Raw genomic sequence first — 19,406 nt, 5'->3', positions numbered from 1 at the left:
TCATGTAATCATCTTGGAAATAATTTGCATTTTGATATAAATACTTTTGGTAGTTCAATTAAATAATGAGCTAAAACAGTTATATTAAACTAAATTAATTACTTCCAGTTCATTTGTTTTAAAGCTGGAGGTACATTGACAGACTTAAATTCTATCAATTACTTTCCTACAAAAGTAGATTACACCCTTTTCAATTATTATTAGAATTTCTTTTCAGAATTTTTGATTTGATTACTATTGACTGCCATCCTGGTAAAAAGGAGACCAAAATAAGTATAGAATAAATGATAAAGTAAACATTTGGAATCAAAAACAGTATTAAAACATTTACATTTTAAATAATTTAATAAAACGTAAAAATTAAAAATATATATTTGGTTTAAAAATGAAATATATATATTTTTTTACCATAAGTTAAATACCTTTTATATTGCATGGCTCAAGGTAGCCTTTTGAGCCATGTGATATAAAAGGTATTTAACTTATGGTTCAAAATCTTAATCTTAATCTTGTTTTCAATATGGGATGACAAATGAGATTCACATTGAGAAAGTACAATTGCTAGTTTTTAGTGACTGTGATGAAATGCTATGAATATTGAGATTTAGAATTGTATATGGCTAACATTCATATTTACAGCTATTTTGCATTGCAGTCTGTCTGTTAATGTCCCATAAATAAAATAGTAAAATTTCATTTGTTTACCCTTGTGCAGGTAAAACATTCACACTATCTAGAAAAGATTCAGAGCAACGTTATTTATTAACACAGTGTAGAAATACTATGATAGGTATGTTAGTGTGCTATTTCAAACAGGCCAGAAAGACAGGACTTAGCAGTGTGACTCAAAGAAAGGTTATACTGGAGCCAGATAAGAGTGGAACACCCACCGTCATTAATAACATATACAGTATGAATGTGAATGCCAGTTACATCATCACAGTGTAGTGGACACTTAAAATACAGAACTCTCTCTCTCTGACCTCTTACAAACAAACCTTCAATTCCACAAAACCTTTAAGAACGAAAAAAGTGATGTATTCCATGCAGAAACTAAGAAGACCCTAATCATACTGTTCCAATAGAAGACAAAAAGATTAGAGAAACCTTACAAAACCAACAACCTCTAGGCCAAAAATAGTACACTTTTTGTTGTAAAACCACTCATGTCTGGCAAAGGTAATTGAAAAAAAGGAATGTAATTCATTTTCAAGATGCTTTCAAGCAGTAAATTGGTTGATTACAGTTTGAGAGCCTTGTTTTTAAAGTATCAAGCAAAAATTGAAAAGAACTACCAATCAATAAAAAGGTTACTTGCCCACAGGGATGGTGCGTATAATGTTTGTACTATTATTCAAACTTAATTTTACCAATGAGAAACCCACTGGGCCCTGGAGTCCATTGTTGACAGATTATGGAACTCTCGATGGAGCAACCGCTTCATCTTAAACTAAACTGCTCCAAAACAGCAAAGACACTTTATATTCTCATTTTGATACTTATTTTATATATTATATACAACACCCACTGTCTTTTTTTGTTTAACTCACCACAAACCCTTATAAGTACTAAAGGAGCACAGCCTGTGAGATTTCTCTGATGTTAAAACACTTTCTCCTATGCAGAGACAAGACAACCATAAGATTCGGCAATCTAGTTTTCACTCTGCCAACTAGTTGTGATGCTGTGCACATCGTGCTGCAGGTACTGTGACATGAAACACAACTTACACTTCAGTAAACAAACAGAGCAAATGAGCCCAAATGTGCTGATGGAATTATGGGAGTTTGCTGCATCAGCCCTGTAATGTAACGTGAGTGTCATCGCTGTGATCTTGACGCTGATCTCAGTGGACTCAAAATGGGATGCACTACATGCCACTTGAGCTAGACTGAGGAGAGGTTCACTAAAAATGAATTGTTCCTTCTGATAGTGTCGTTTATTTGCATGTGCTTTGAGTTGTTTTAGTGGCCAATTCAAAATGAATTATGCAAATCAGATAATGGGGCAAACACTGCCACAAATCTGGGGCTGTTTGCGCAATCTGAACATCATTTGCACAGGTCAATCGACTTTTCCCCAACAGTGTCAGTATTTTGTTGTTACCTGCCTCACGCCACACACACAATCAATCTGGCTACAATTACTGCTGCCATGATCACTAATAATACACTCAAACATTCTTTTTTACTTCCTACTTTACAACATAACCAAGTTAAGTATGTTTGGGAATATAGCATATTCTATAATGCATTTGTGATAAAAAATTTTTTTTAAAAAAGATGCAGTTTGTTTGCATGTATGTATGGTGCAACTGTTAAGTAAATCCGGCCTGTGCATTTTAGAAAAGGAAAAATCACTTTATACTTGACTTATACTTGACTGACTTTACATGGCTCTGAACAAACCCTAAAGGCTTTACAAGGCTTAAACATTATATACACCACTTTTCAAATGTTTGGGGTAGAGAATTTTTTTATTTTTATTAAAAAAAAAGTCTCATGCTCATCAAGACTGCAATAATCAAAAAAACAGAAAAAGCATTATTATTGTAAAATATTATTTCAGTTCAAAATAACTGTTTTCTATCTTATATATATATATATAGTTCAAAATAACTGTTTTCTATCTTATATATATATATGCAATATTATTTCAGTTCAAAATAACTGTTTTCTATCTTATATATATATATATAAACGCTTTTTAAGGCAAATTTATAGCTTGAATAATAAACAGGATTTTACTGAAAAACACAAGCTTACATTTTAACTTTTAAAAACGCCAGATCTCCAAAAGCAACCACTAGCATCTTTATTAACTTGTTCTAGCATTGCACCATCTAACACAAACAATGTTGGCTTGAGAGTGACATTCATTTGAAATTCCTGTCGTGCTGCTCAACACAAAAGTGAGTCCATGAATTATTACGATCTGCATCTATGCATATTTGACTTTCCACAACACCATTTGGATTATTGGCACATAATTAGGAGTTTAATCAGTCATTATTCACAATTAAAAGTACAATATAAACCTTGATAACCCAACAAAGCCATCTGCTGACTGTAATACAACCACTACATCAATTAACAGCGTAAACAACACTATCAAGTACAATGGTTTACAAATTTTGATTAAAATGGTTGGTGGCTATTTGCGGTAAATGTATTAGATGTATAGGATAGGATTTATTTTGAAGTCGGTAGAGTAGGTGAGATATAACATATCCAGTGTATCTGTTCTTTACAATGGATTCCAGTGAGATTATGTGTGGCAGGATTTAACCTCAGAGAGTACAACACTTCAATTTGCTCTCCTCTGTGCCATCACTAAGATCATTGTGAGCTTTTCAGAGTCGCTGGTTCCACACAAGTGACCAACCTCTCATGATCTTATTATCCTGCTGTCTGCACAGGCTAATTATTTTGTGCGTCCTTTTCCCACAACGTAATGGGATATTTCTTCTCATTCACTTCTAATGATCAGTAGCAGAGGGTTGAATTAAGCAGCTGCGGCCGCAGGCAGAGTGCTGTAGGTAATTCAGTACAGCTCCACTGCAAATGTGATCTTGCTTTTATACAACACTTCTATAAACAAGAAGTTAATATCGAATAACTTACGGTTTGTGAAAATCAGTCTATTTTCAAATATCTTGGCTGTGCTAACGTGCGCTTTTCTAATACCATTAAGCCAAAAATGTGATTAAATTGGAGGTCATGCAAAATGCTGTTATTATGTTAATGTGATTGTGGTGCTAATTAACAATAGCAGTAAAATTATGTGGAATACTGCGGTTTTAACCGTAAAATAAGGCCATGTACACACAGTGTTTTAACTTCTTTTGCATCAGTTTGCATGTGCTAGTGTGTAGACGGATGACGTGACACTCATTCATAAAAAAATATGGCTTTACAAACTCTTTTGCTTAAAGAACTACACGACATTGAGCATTTAAATTTAAACACCTTGAAATGGAGATATCTTATGTACACCAGTATGTAAAAGTTTTGTGGTCAGTTTCTTTGTTTTTTTAATTATATTTTTCATCAGATGCATTAAATTGATCAAAAGTGACAGCAAAGATATTTACAGTGTTACAAAAGATTTCTATTTTAAATAAATGCTTTTCTTCGAACTCTCTATTCATCGAGGAATCCTGAAAAAAGTTTCCACAAAATTATATAGCAAATCAGCATACTAGAATGATTTCTGAAGGATCTGAAGACTGCTGAAAATTCAGCTTTGCATCACAGAAATAAATTACATTTGAAAATACATTAAAATAGAAAACAGTTATTTTAAATTGCAATAATATTTCAAAATATTACTGTTGTTACTGTGTTTTGATCAAATAAATGCAGCCTTGGTGAGCAGAAGAATGTTCTTTTAAAAACATCTTCCCGACCCCAAACTTTCTAATGGCGGTGCATACAATATTAATAACAAAAAATAGAGAGTTTGCCGGAACCAGCAAGCATTTTACATTTTAAACAGGCAAACAAAAACTGCAACAACAAAAAGACCTGTTGTGCTTACATCTAAACATTTTTTTATGCAAGTTATGGTACAAAAAAGTAGCATGTAAATGGGATTGAAGATGTACATCAACAGTTTGATTATTACCAATAATCAGAGAAAGGAATTTAAATGACAAACTTTATAAGGCAAATCCTGTTGACATGCATTGTTTCACTTACAGTATCCACTTGGTCTTGTGTTTGTATGCTTGGGCAGCCTCCAAGGCTCTCCAGCAGTTTGCCAGTCTACCTCATTTTATAGAAGCAACCTTTCCAGCATCTTTAGGAAACAAAAGTTTATGTACATCATGTGGCGGTCAGAAACACATGATTTTAAACCCGATCATGAGTGCTACAACTCCTCCACTTGCAGCACATGCACACCTGCAATTAAAGTGTATATATGCGACTAAAGTCCACATATTTGACTGTGATTATTGTTTCTGTAATTATGAGCCTAATTACATTAACATGATCACAGTATTTTGTGTACATGAGCTTCAACTTAATCTCATTATATATAAACACAGTCAGTACGTGTGTGTGAATGCATGTGTGCTGTATTTAGGTGTTCGATTAACCAGACAAACTGACAGCTTGCAATACAGCAGAAGCAGAAGGAAACACTGTAAGACAAACACACACACCTTTCTCACCTGGAGCCTTGACACAAAGTCTGAAACACTGGGATCTCGGAGCTGAGCATGGCTGCGTGTGTCTGTGTTAGCATCTGCTTGTTGTGCTTTTCACATTTATGAAGGTGAATAATGTGTTTGTTTATGTGTGTGTGTTAGGTGACCTGTAGAGATGGTAATAACTGTGACAGAATGCGGCCCTAACGAGACGGTTTGCTGCAGTTCATCCTGTCACTATCGCTCAAGCACGTCTTCTCCTCCAGCCACAACCGTGTGAGGTCTCTCCTCCGCCATCTCTGCGCCCTCCTATTTTTTTTCTTTCTTTCTCTAACTGCAGAAATAAATGAATTAGTCTCCTGTAGAGCGAGAGAGCGGAGCAGGCTGGCGTGTACGTCTGAGAGTGAAACCAAGCTGAAATCCACCGCTGATATGCTAAGAGTGTGAGTATCACTTTTGAAAAATACCTAGAAAATCTGACAGGAACTTCACAGCCACTTTAAATTTTAACTTTGAAGCACTAAAAAGATGATGGACTTCCATCAAGCACAATAAAACCTCTACAAATGATTCAGAATGCAGCGGCACGACTGGTCTTCAACGAGCACAAAACTGCCCATGTTACACCTCTCTTTATCTCCTTGCACTGGCTACCGGTTGTGGCTCACATCAAGTTAGAGACATTGATGCTTGCATACAGAACAGCCACAGCCTCAGCACCAGCCTACTTCCACTCATTACTATGAATCTACATCCCCTCCAGAAGTTTGAGACCTGCTAGTGAGCGACGCCTCATGGTACCATCACAGAGAGGCTCAAAATCACTTTCCAGAACATTCTCGTTCACCACTTCTGGCTGGTGGAATGATCTTCCCACCCCTATCTGGAATGCGGAATCCCTGACCTTTTTTTAAGTGACAGCTGAAAACTCATCTCTTTCGAAGCTATACTTGACTTTTTTTTTCTAAAATAATAGAAAAATAAAAAAAAAAAAAAAAGACCTAAAAAAATAAAAAATGTGTTTCTTTCTAGCTTGTACTTATTTGAACATTGCCTAAAACTTGGTTTTACAAGCACTTCCTGTGTTTGTTTGCCTCTTTAAGAAGAATCGCTTTATGTATCCCCCAATTGTAAGTCCCTTTGGATAAAAGCGTCTGCAAAATGACTAAATGTAAATGTAAATATAAAATAGAAAGTATGTCAAATGAGTAGTTTTTAACAAGTTTTGACTCATCAACATTCATTTGGTTTGGCATTTCATGTCAAATGAATTTCAATGACTTTCAGAGATATTCTGTAATCAGATATATTAACAATTGAAAGATATTCAACTTGAGTGTGGTACTTGATTTTATCAAATGGAAAAGTGGTTGGATGTGAGGGGTTGAAAAATAAGAAGGATCTGTAATTTTTTCAGATTTTGATTAAAAATGATCAAGAGCGATATTTTTTTCTTCGGAATAACATTATTTTCACAAAGCTTTTTGCCACATCTGCTGATAATAACTGAATGTATAACTGAACATTATATACTACCATTCTTTTTAAAGGAAATAAAAGACCTATTTAGAATGTTATAAAATATTTGTTTCAAATAAATTCTATTTCAAATGTTCTTTTGAACTTTCTATTTATCAGAGAATCTGAACAAAGTAACAGTTTCCGCAAAAATATTAATCAGCACAACTGTTTTCAACATGAATAATAAGAAATGTTTCTTGAGCAGCAAATCGTCATATTAGAATGATTTCTGAAGGATCATGAGACACTGAAGACTGGAGTTATGATGCAGAAAATTCAGCTTCACGGGGATAAACTATTGTTAAATGTATTAGAAAACAACAATACAATATATATATATATTTGTACTAATAATAGAAAACAGTCATTTGAAATTGTGATATTTCACAATATTACTGTTTTACTGTATTTTTGATATAATAAATGCAGCCTTGACATAATCTTACTAACCCTATGGGCTAATCATACACCCGGCGCAATGCGGCACCAGGCGCGATGCAAGTGTTTTTAGCTACCTTCAGCCCGACGCAGTTATCATTTTTACATCCTGCGCAACATTGTTTAAATAGAAAATGCATTTGCTTCCAATTGTGTGCCCATAGGCGTGCTGGTCTGAAAACGTATGTATGTTCAGGAGCATTGCTAGCAACTGCGTTGTGCGCTTTAGACAATGCGCTTAGGTTGTTAAAATGGCGCCCTAAATGTTTGAATGGAAATTTTAAAAAACAGCAGGCTCAGAAACCTAACGGCTTTGGATTCATGTGAAAAAAAACTGACTAGTGAATGATACATGAAAGTCTTGTGCAACAGATCAAACATATTCACTGAAGAGAGAGAAAAGTGAGATTTGTGGGGCCAACATTGAATTTTGAGTATTAAATGATTTGTGCAGGCTAAAATGTTCAACATGTTTCGCTGCTATGTGCCGACTTTGACTTTATGTGCAGCAAAACTGGAGGCAGGTGAGACAAGCTCACTGCACCGACAAAATGCCTAAATCAATAACCTGTCAGAGGAGAGGAGAGCTGGAGAAGGACTGATATTCTCTCTCTTGCTCTCTCTGCCTCTATCTTTTTCTTTCTGCCTCATCCCTCTCTCCACAGAGAGTTTGTTATAGGTTTCCTCTATTATTGCACTGCAAAACAAACAGTCAGAATTCTCAAAAAGATAGATAGAGAGTCAGAGAGATAGAGAAAGAGAGGGCAGCTGTTGTATTGTGGAGAGGTCTACCGCTACAATAAACCCATCAGACAGGGAAACTCGGAGCCTATCTGACAGCACACAGGTGAAACAATGCAAAGATGTAGAATAAAACATTTTTACTTTCAGCAACACATGCTCTGTTTATTCAAATTTAAGTAAAGTATGTAACTTCTGAGCTACTAGCAAATTCAAATGAATTGCAAAATGACTGTTTTCAAACAGGTTTTCAGGTTTGATTCTTCTATTTCTTATTGTACCAAAAACAATCCAGGCTCACTGGAAATACGAGACACTGGCTTAATTTTTGTACTTACTGTACCTGTACAGTTTCCAGGTGATACACCAGAGGCAGTAAAACACCAACAACTTTTGTTCCTATTCACATAATTATTATGGGGCAGATTATTGATTAATAAAGACAACAATATTTATGCATGGTTCTTTGTGCAAAACCATACCAAAACCATGTTATAACCATAGCAATATATTTCAGATTTTACAGAACTGTAGGCAGTGTTACGTATGTCCAATGAGACTAGGTTGGTCAACGAGCAGAAATAAAGAAATAATTAAAAAATTATTACCGTAACAAGAATTTAATGAGAACTATACACAAAATACACAAAAATAAAAATAAAACGTGCTTATACAGGCAAATGTCATGAAAATCATCTTACTGATCTAAAAAATGTTTCCTTTAATTATGCAAACAAATATATTATTTTGAGGTAAGATGTGACCCGAGCATGCTTTGTCTTCTCCTCATCTTTCTCTTTTAGAGGAATATAAACAGTAACATTTATGATTAAAAGACCTAAAAAATTGATTTTACTGTTATTTGTGTACACACACACACACACACACACAGACAAACGTTCCCAAGGCTGCATTCTGTACATAAATACTAACAACAAGGATTTGTCACGCTGTAAAGCTAACACTGAATGGGGTATTATGACCGGCCTCAGTCAGATTATTTATGAGTGGGGCTGTAATTGAACACTGCAAATCCTACAGCATTGAGTTATGAATGAACAGGAGAGGGCGTTTGCAAGTGTTCTCCATATGCTCCTCACTCTCTCGCTTTTCACAAACTTTACAGATTCAGACTGTAGAGAGAGACAGACGCAGACAATTTACACCTCTCTCTCTCTCTCTCTTTCTCTCTCTTAAAATGGCCATATTTAAGAAAATAAATTAAAGTAGTTTGCATCACTGGATACAGCTGTCGATCATTTAACATCTCTATCGTGAAACGTATCGTTAAAAGTTAACTAATATTAAATGATTTGCAGTTTTATCTTACATCGCTCTCTTTAACATTAAACTGATGCTTCGCACTCTGCTTCTGTGAACAGTAAACCCCACCTACTTTGATTTGATTGGCCATCTCAGTCATTTTGACATTGACAAGCGCTGTTAGACCAATGAGGCTTTGATCTGAAGCGCCTACAGTAGTATGTGCAGCGGTCGTGCGTGCATTCGTAGACTAGCGCAAGTTAATTCTCACACTTTAATAGTATTTATAACTCTAAACAGGCTGTGTGACTATGAGAAGTTATTACCTCAGAATGTACAGTATGCAGTTTTCCCTATTGCTCGTGTGTCAGCGATTATCCCTCTGCCATAGGTTGCCAACCCCTGGATTATACAAACATTAGGTTACTTTTAGCCTTACCCTGAAGTTGGTTCACCCTCCGCCTATGCCATTACTTTACTGAATAATTGTCAGGGTAAATAAAAAGGATAAATTAGGTAACTCATGTATAGGTTTGGATGGTCAGCTCTCTTTGGTAAGTCCCAGGCTGCATAACCTGAACCTTTGGAGGCCCTGACAGACTGTGGCCCCGAGGGGCACTTGTCCGGTCCATAATGCAGTCTTGATTCATATGCATTTTCCTAAATTCCAGCAGAAAGTCTTCATAGTTTTGTTCTATGTTAGAAAAACCTGTGCAATTATTGAGGAAAGAATGGACCACTTTTTTGAAAGTTAACACACTTCGTAGGAACCTTGTGAGAGCTGTCTCTCCGATTTTTTGACACTACCATTCAAAAGTTTGAGATTTAAAGAAAATTATTATTTCATTCAGCAAGGATGTATTAAATTGATCAACAGTGACAGTAAAGACACTTAACAAAAGTTACAAAGGATTTCTGTTAAATTAAAGTGCCCCTATTATGCCTTTTCAACTATTACCTTTCATGCAGTGTGTCATGTAGCTGTATGTGAACATAAACTATCTGCCAAGGTATGACCCCGACAGTGCACAATAGATAAAGTTATTATCTGTCAAAAAAAAAAAAAAAAAAAAAAAAAAAAAAAAGAGTTGACTCGCAATTGCCGAAACGAGTCATCAGGAATTTGCATCTTATTCTGTTACGGCTCTACGTCACGAAGTAACACATTTGCATAATGTCCACCCATGTTTTAGGTCGCCAACTTGCCTGCCCACAAACATAGTAAAATTTCTATGTGGTTAACATCATTTTGAGAAGACACTGTTTCCTACGCTGTGAGAGAAAATTAGTTTGATCACATCTCATAATTACCACAAATTTGTCAACACTTGACACTTACCACTGAAAAAGGTCCTGCTCCAGTTGTGCTTGTGAATCAGTCTCTTGTCAATCAACCACTTCAACCGTTTAATCATCAGAATACGGCTCGAGTTGGTAAACTACAATCCATACAATCTTTTCAATGTATTGACAAGTCTCCAGGGCTGTCATTCTATCAAGGCAATTGGCGTTTTGTTTCCGACATGTGTTGTGTTGGTTTGTTAAATTACAGAAAATCTTTTCCAATCACAAAGAACCGAGCCATCTGACCAATCACAGGAGGGGTTTAGAGAGACTGATTCTTTGAACTGCTTCACACGAGTCGTTTATGAATCATTTAGATATGAGGTCAAATTAAATCTATTTTCTGAGAAAACTAACGTTTTTTGACCTTGCATGCATGTAAACCTGTTTTAGGAGACTCATAAAACAATATTAGGTACCTTAAAAATGGCCTAATAGGGGCACTTTAATGCTGTTCTTTTGAACTTACCAAAAAAATCCTGAAGAAAAATGCATCACAGGTTCCGCAAAAAATATTATGCAGTACAACTGTTTTCAACCTTGATAATAATATTTATTGAGCAGCAAATCAGCATATTCTAATGATTTCTGAACGATCCTGTGACATTGAAGACTTCAAAATTCAGTTTCATATCACAAAAATAAATTACATTTTAACACATAAAAATAGAAACAAAATGTAAATGTTAATAATATTTCTGTTATACTATATATAGTATAACCATAATAACAGTAAGGCAGTAAAAAATAAATACATTTATATAGAGAAAGAAAGTTTTTTTTTTTTTTTTTTTTTTTTTTACTGCCTTTAAAAATCTTACTAACCTATAAACATGGACAGTAGTGTAAATCGCTATAGGAAACAATTATAATGCTTTGAAACTACCAGACTTTTAAGCATGCACAAATCGTTTCTGGCATAGAGGTTGAAATTTAAAACAGATCGCATTCAACATATCTGACAAAGTAAAGGAGTGAATTCCATTTTGCTGTAATACAATACACAAACTCTGAAACACTTCTTAGACACTGCTAAGCAGGAGCAGTATGAGATGTTAAATGTTTATCATATCACAGTTCAAATTGTGTTTTGTTTGTTTTTTATATTTTCACGGTTTTGCCTCTGTTGAATACATACATATATATATATATATATATATATATATATATATATATATATATATATATATATATATATATATATATATATATATATATATATATATATATATATATATATATTATATATATATATATAGTCTTTAGTCTATATATTTCAGTGTAATGGATATATTCCTGAATATCACTATACTCAATGAGACAAGGTCTGTTTTCATGGCTGTGTCCCATCAGAGGTTTCGTTTCATCCAAAAATGAAAATGTTGTCATCATACAATCATATTACTTTCTTTTATCCATGAAACACAATGCGAAAAATCGTACAGGTGACTTATCATGAAAATCTGACTTTTCCAGGTTTTAAGTGCAATAATCAGGTCCCCGATGCATCTACCAACCAAGGAAACGTGAAAAAGATTAACCCAGTAACTTTGTTTTGGTAAGCCTTTTTCTGCAAGCGTCTGAAAAACGAGCGCCTCTGATTTCGCTCCCTTGGTGACTTGGCAAAGGGATCTCATTATAATATTACCGACTCTTAATCTATACGTTTATACCATACCCACGGAACCATCATTTTGATTTTGCAAGCAACAACGGTGTACCAGCTCTAAAGCCATGGTGAAAGTTTGAGCAAAACATACTAACTGTTCTGTCTTTGGCTGCACAGACGAGAACAGAACACTGTTTAGAGTCCCAGCCTCAGAGGAGACAAGAGAGCAGTGGATTTATTGATTTATTTACTGTATATTGCTGCTGCCACACACATCTAAAATAAACATGCAGTTTATTTCCCAGCAGTTTACATTCACAGACATAACCAACTGTTTTTGTAAATCGTGTGTTTTTAACGTAAACTTCTGTGTGAAAGAGAAATTAGTTTAGTACTCACATGCTGTGACACTCGCTTTCTGTCCGTGTGCTTCGGATGTGTGCGCTCAGAAAACCGTATATCACAAGTTTAAACTCATATGGTTTAAAATGCATGATTTCAGTTAGATAAACATGATAATCAGAACCAAAACAGGTGTTTTTAGCAGGTCTGAGCTGTAATGGCACACCTCTATTCTGGAAAAGGCAGCAGGGAGCAGCAGCTCATTTGCATTTAAAGACACAGGCCCGAAAAACAGCGAGTTTCTACTTCCACTCAAAAAAGGCATTTTCAAAATGATATAATAAATAATTTGTGGAGTATTTTGAGCTGAAACTTCACAGACACATTCTGGGGACATCAGAGTCTTATATTACATATTATAAAAAGGGGCATAATATGTCTCCTATAAAGAATGCCCAGTGAATGAGGACTGGATAGCAGTATCGGAGCCGATACCGATACTGAGTATCAGATCGATGCATCCCTAATGCTAACAGTGGTACTGATACTTTCTGCTCCACTCTTACATCTTGTTTAGACACTGTCTGCCCCTTGTCTTCCAGACCTGCCCATACCACTCCTTCTGCCCCTTGGCTGTCTGATGATCTCCATGAACATCGTTCTAAGCTCAGGGATGCTGTAAGGGTATGGCGCAAATCACAAAATCCTACTGACATTAATGTGTATTAGTCACCCCTCTCTTCCTTCTCTGCTAATGTCTCCACTGCTAAAAACGACATACTATCATAACAAAATTGACAATTCCTCTAATTCTCGCATGCTCTTTAAAGGGTCATGAAACCCCAGACTACTTTTTCTGAGATTTTGGAGTTGTACCTGCTCTCACTCACATCATTAACACACCCCTTCACACTGGTGTTTTTCCCTCAACATTTAGACAGGCTTGTATAACCCCTCTACTTAAGAAACCCACCCTTAACCCATCTCTTTTAGAGAACTACAGACCTGCTGCTTTTGACACAGTTAACCACCAGATCCTCCTGTCAGCCCTATTGGCATCTCTGGAAACACACTCCAGTGGTTTGAGTCTTACCTCTCAGATATGTCCTTCAAGGTCCCTCAACACCAAACAATATGTCTGGCAGAAATCCAAATCAGCTCACCATCCAAATAACAGCATTCCTACAGTAAAGCATGGAGGTGGTGATATCCTGTTATGGGGTTGTTTCTCTGCAGCAGGGACGGCTGGATGGGGCAAAATACCATCAGTTTATTTTGTTGGGTATGATGTGTTGTGTTATGAAGTTGTCAATGGGAAGAAGGTTTACCTTCCAACATGACAATGACCCAAAGCATACAGCAAAACTGACCACACAGTGGTTGAAGGAGAAAAAGGTGAATGTCCTTGCATGGGCTAGTCCCCACTGAAAATCTGTGGAATGACTTGAAGACTGCACTCCACAAACAGTCACCATCAAATTTAACTGGACTTGAGCAGTTCTGCAAAGAAGAGTGGGCAAATATTGCAAAGTCTAGATGTGCAAAGATAGTAAAGACATATCCCAACAGACTAAAGGCTGCAATTAAAGCAAAAGGTGGTTCAGCAAAATACTGGCACAAGGGGGTGATCCTTTTTCCAATTCAGTGATTCTGTTTTTTTATTATTATTTTTTTCTGACATGTTGATATTATATCTTTTACTTGTATGTTATAAGTTGCACTGAATAAATACAGCTGGATAAAACAAAAAATGCATCTGTCTTCATTTCAGGCTGCAATGCCACAAAATGTGATTCATTTAAAGGGGGTGAATCTTTATACCCATATTGAAAAAGTGCTCAAAATATAAATCGTAAATTCACATTTTTGTGGTTGCACAAAAGAAAGTTATTCTGGTTTGAAACAGTGTGAGTGCGAGAAAATAATGTTTTTGCTAGCTGAACTAAACCTTTAAGCTTTTGGCTCTATCCTGCTCTGAAGTCTGTTACCATCATAAAGCACACATGCAGCCATTCGTTTACCCTCTTTGACCGAATAAACAGCTTGTTCTTAAGAGCATCATGTCAGATTCACATCTGTGTTCAATTAAAATCTCAATCACTCATAATAGTGAGAGGCATTCAGCTCCAAAACAGTATACAAAGATCAGCAAGGTCAAAAATATCAAGAAGAAATCTGTCTAAGACTAGCCTAATGTATTACTACAATATGACTCTGCAGTATAGTATGTATATTGTGCACATTTATCAGTCAAAATATAAGCCTATCCTTACTGTGCAGTAAGCATTACACAACTATTTCATTCTGAATACAGACAATATGCATTTGGATCGATGGGAGGGTCCTGTCCAATATCCACTCTTCACTCTTTCTGAAACCCTCATCTTTTTTATTCTGTCCCTCTGACCTCTCTGCGTTCTGCCTGACTGACCCTCCTGATTTAATGACCTCACACAGACGGGACACTCAGATAGAATGGGTGAGAAAGAGAGCGAGAGAGCCAATGGAAGCCAAAAGCTAAAACAAGCGGAGTGGGATTCATTACTGCTTACAGATCAGAATTCTCCCATTTTATCCCTCAGATTCATCTTTTATTTTCTTCATCAGTTCGTCCTCTCTTCTGTAGCTTTAGCGTCACTGTATCTGCAATTCATTCCTCTCTCCTTCTCTGATACAGCCATTCATTTCAGTCTGTCACTCAAAGTACCTGTCCCATCCTCAGCCTTCATTTCATATGATCATTCCTCTCTCCCTCTCTCTTCCTCTGTGCTCGTTTTCAGAGTGGATTTGAAAGGAGTGACAGACATGCCGAGTGAGAAAGCGTGGCACAGGAGCCAGCAGATTCTATATCAAATGGAAACACTTGTGCATGCACACAAACACACCTCTGCCGAGCATTCATCATTTATTGTTATTTCAACAAAGCTAATGTAACCTAAAGTCTGGATGATGTCACTCTGATGAATAAAGAGGCATTCTATCCTCACAAAATCAAGTATTCATTGCAGCCATAATAACTTTATAACACTTCAACCCGAATCATTTTTGCTTAAATTCATGGTTTTATAAACATAAAATATAAAAACGACAATGGCTCGGTTCCAAAATTTACTGAGCTGTCTTGCTGTCTGCCTACATCTGCCTTCTACAAATAACACTTCTAACATGCTTAAAATTGAACTGATTCAGAATTAAATTTGGAGTTAGCTCATTGCCAAGCTAATGACAATATTTTTATAACCATAAAAATATTACACACAAAAAAGTCAGTTTTGTAACTGCGTATTTAATAGAAGTTAGATTAAGATTAGATTTTTTTTTTACAATATGAGCTTTATTAAAATGTTATTTATATTATATATTAAATTAATGTATATCTTAAATGTATATAATTTTATTAATTTATATTATTGTATAATTTATAATAACTTCATATGCCATCCTATTCAGTGAACTTCACTGGAACCTTGTCGTATTGCCTTCTCAGCACAGGATACATACAATACTACCCTAAAAATGAATCTTATCAAACTTTTGGAAGAGCCTTCTCATCTTGAGCGTACCTAGATGCTTTAAAATGTAGCTCACAAGTTTTGGAACTTTTAGAACAAGTTTCTGTATTAAAGTTGTTCCAGTGTTCCCAAACTGATTAACAGTTGAAAGACAAGTCCTAAAACTGAAGAACATGAGAACTTTCAGTTCAGTAAGTTCACCAGAACTCATGCATGTTGGGCCAAATGGACCAAAAGGTGAACCAGCTCAAATGTACAGAGGCAATAAAAGCTTTCAGTCAATATTACTGTCACCTCAAAGCAATTTTTAACTGTATTAAAGTGAAGGTTGACATCTATAGGCACTTCAGACAATAAGAGCATGAAGACAAACAAGCAAGCTGAAAAAGCCCTGTGGAGTAGATCACTCTAGAGCGCTTATGCATGCACAGGTGATCAGATCCAGCTGGACTTCCACGTGCATGCTGATAACATGCATCACCATTTACCTCCTGCCATCACATAACATGATAAACTCTTAATGTCAATAATGGCACCATCAGTCATAATAACGCGATAAATGTGGTAATCAGCTGAAAGGCTGTTTGGGGTTATTTATTTTTTTTTTTTTGGTCCTTCACTAAGTTTACGAGGGTGAAACCCCTCATGCTCTTCATGCCAACCCGCTTCACCCTCTGAGCTCGCCTGACACATGAATAAATAAAGACGCGCAGCGCTACCCGATACGCCCGACACTTACGCAAAGACTAAAAACATTCAAAGTTTTAAAATATATTAACTCTCAAAAGTTAATAAAACACTTAAACATTATAGCTATACACAAGATACAGAAACTGAACTGCCAACTAAAGGCATGTATTTAGATTAATTACATCCCTGTGTAATATTCTGATATGTCTATACTGAAGTAACGTTATCAATAAAGACAGCGGTTATATAAACTTGTCAACAGTTTTTTAGAGTAAGTCAGAGATCTTACCCGCTGCCTCCTCCTGATCAGTCCGACCCGAGCGTTCTTGACAACCGAGCGACCGCTGATCCTGCTGCTGAGAGAGTGCTGCTGCTCCGCGTGCTCAGCCTCCCCGCTCTCTCTCTCTCTCTCTCTCTCATCATCATCATCATGTTGCGGTTTCAAGTTTAAAACAAGTTGAAAGCTGCATGACTGAGCAGCACTGTCGGGTGTCATGTTGTTTACAAATGAAGCTTGCTAGAAATGTCATTTTGCATCTCACTGCATTCAAACTGTGCATGTGAAACGATCATTCCTCTCTTAGCATATAGAATTTTTTTTTTCTTTTTAAATTAAATTGTAGTATAATCCAATGGTGCTTTGTAATAAAAAAACATTTTTTAAAAAAAGTATTCATTTAAATTCAGTAAACCTACATCTTATTTCTTATCATTAAATTACATTATAGTGACATATAATCATGGCATGAATTTTCACTGTTTATTGTGATATATGTAGGCCTATAAATTCGTATATTTGTGACTGGTAAATCTAAAATTAAGTAATGGGAGTAGGCCTACTATAGCCTTCTTTGTTTATATGTAGCCCAATGCTAAAAGCGCTTGAGCCAGATACATATAGCTATGTTACTTACCAGATAAAGCAGCCAGGGCTGGATTGGTGATCAGGCATACCAGGCATTTTCCCGGTTTGCCAACACCTGTTTTTATACAGTCTATGGCCGACGCACCTTAAGGGGCCAACAGAAGGTTTTTTTTTTGTTTGTTTTTTTTGCCGAGGACCATCAAGCAGGGACAGCAAGCAGCCAGTGGCCCATTGGTTTGTCTTCTGTATTGACAGTGTAAACATCCAATCACAATGGGCTATAGACGGAGCGATGAAGTATTTTGCTCCACCTATAAGGATCACATCACCCCAACTACTTCTTCGTCAGCTTTTTCCCACGTTTTCACAGCAGCTTTATCAAGAACAGGCTTGCTCTGCAGTGAGTGATGCAGGCCAAAGAGCCAGGCAGGAGGAGAAGAAGAGAGTAGTTGAATCGGTAAAGTGCTTGATGGGACTCACAACGGGGGCAGGCATCTAACCTATCCTAATGTGTGCACGCACCATGAGTGTAGAATATGTAAAAACACTTTTTAATAAACATAAATTTGTCCCCGGTGTTGTTTTGGCCAAGTCAAGTCAAGTGTGTTAATAGAGGTTTCCATGGGGCATTGTTGGACCTGACGTTTTATTCTTATACAAAACAAGATGTGACATGGGTGTGATACATTCCATAGGCTACATGAACAGTAAGAAAGGTCCAATAGAAAGATCCAAAGATCAGCATTTATCTGAAATAGAAAGCTTTTGTAACATTATACATCTACCATTCAAAAGCTTGGAGTCAGTATAATTTTTTGGGGGGAAATTATAGAAATTAATACTTTAATTTAGCAAGGATGCTTTAAACTGATCAAAAGTTACGATGAAGACATTTATAATGTTACAAAATAAATCTTTTTCAGATAAATGCTGTTCTTCTGAACTTTCTATCCATCAAAGAAACCTGAAAAAAATCTACTCAGCTGTTTTCAACATAATAAAAATAAATGTTTTTTGAGCAGCAAATCAGAATATTTGAATGATTTCTGAAGGGTCATGTGACTGGAGTAATGATGCTAAAAATTCAGCTTTGAAATCGCAGGGATAAATTACATTTTAAAATATATTCAAATAGAAAACAGTTATTTTAAATAGTAAAAAATATTTCACAATATTACAGATTTTGCTGTATTTGGGATTAAAAAAATGCAGACTTGGTGAGCAGAAGAGAATTCTTTAAAAAAAAAAAACATTAAAAATCTTACTGTTCAAAACCGTTTTGATAATGTGTGAAATGTTGAAGGTTTCTAAATAAGTTTTGATTTGACTGTGTGTGTGTGTGTGTGTGTGTGTGTGTGTGTGTGTGTGTGTGTGTACTGCCATCATCACATAAACTAGTAATCTTTTTTGTCATTTACTCACCCTCCTGTTATTTCAACTAGGCTTCTGGGAATTTATCCCCAAAAACAGTGGATTATTTATGCTCCCAAACTACGAGAAAGCACAATCAAAATTAATCCGCATGAGGAAACCGTCCGAAATTTAAACCGTTTGTTAGGCCTGTTTACGCCTTGTATTTGTCTTTGGCGCATTTCTTCAACTAAAAATGGCGCGCTCTCGCGTGTCACGTGACGGTCGCGACGTGCCAAGTTTGAGAGTCGTACAAATCTTCATACAATGAAATTATGTTTTTGTTTATTCTCACACAAAATGTTAAAGGATACATTTAATATAGCGTACGTCGTGTAGACCTTGTTGGTTCATGCTTCAAAATTTAAATCCGAAGGCTGCAGATTCATATCTCAGAAGATCGATTCTTGAAATGAAGAGTAACCCTATCCTTTACCGCACTAAGCAAGCTTGTTTCAGACACATCTGGTAAACGATTAATAACTAGGCCTCAGAGTTTGAATGTGTTTCCCTGACACT

General features: G+C 36.0%; 1 protein-coding gene across 2 annotated transcripts in view; it reads right to left on the bottom strand.

Annotated features, from left to right (window-relative positions):
* LOC109048505 (cadherin-23-like) overlaps positions 1 to 18,252 on the bottom strand; it is a 233,629-nt gene extending 215,377 nt beyond the window's left edge. The window contains exon 1 of one of the 2 annotated variants that reach the window (XM_042769422.1): positions 16,902 to 18,252. The gene's annotated coding sequence lies outside the window, so the exon portion shown is untranslated. The remainder of the gene's footprint in view (positions 1 to 16,901) is intronic. The other variant, XM_042769420.1, reaches the window with a different exon arrangement.
* Between the last annotated feature and the right edge of the window lie 1,154 nt (positions 18,253 to 19,406).

This window comes from Cyprinus carpio, chromosome A13, assembly GCF_018340385.1.
Source record: "Cyprinus carpio isolate SPL01 chromosome A13, ASM1834038v1, whole genome shotgun sequence".
In the NCBI taxonomy this organism is placed as follows: domain Eukaryota; kingdom Metazoa; phylum Chordata; class Actinopteri; order Cypriniformes; family Cyprinidae; genus Cyprinus; species Cyprinus carpio.
The sequence above is the reverse complement of the archived record's forward strand: the minus strand, read 5'-3'. Positions and strand labels throughout refer to the sequence as shown.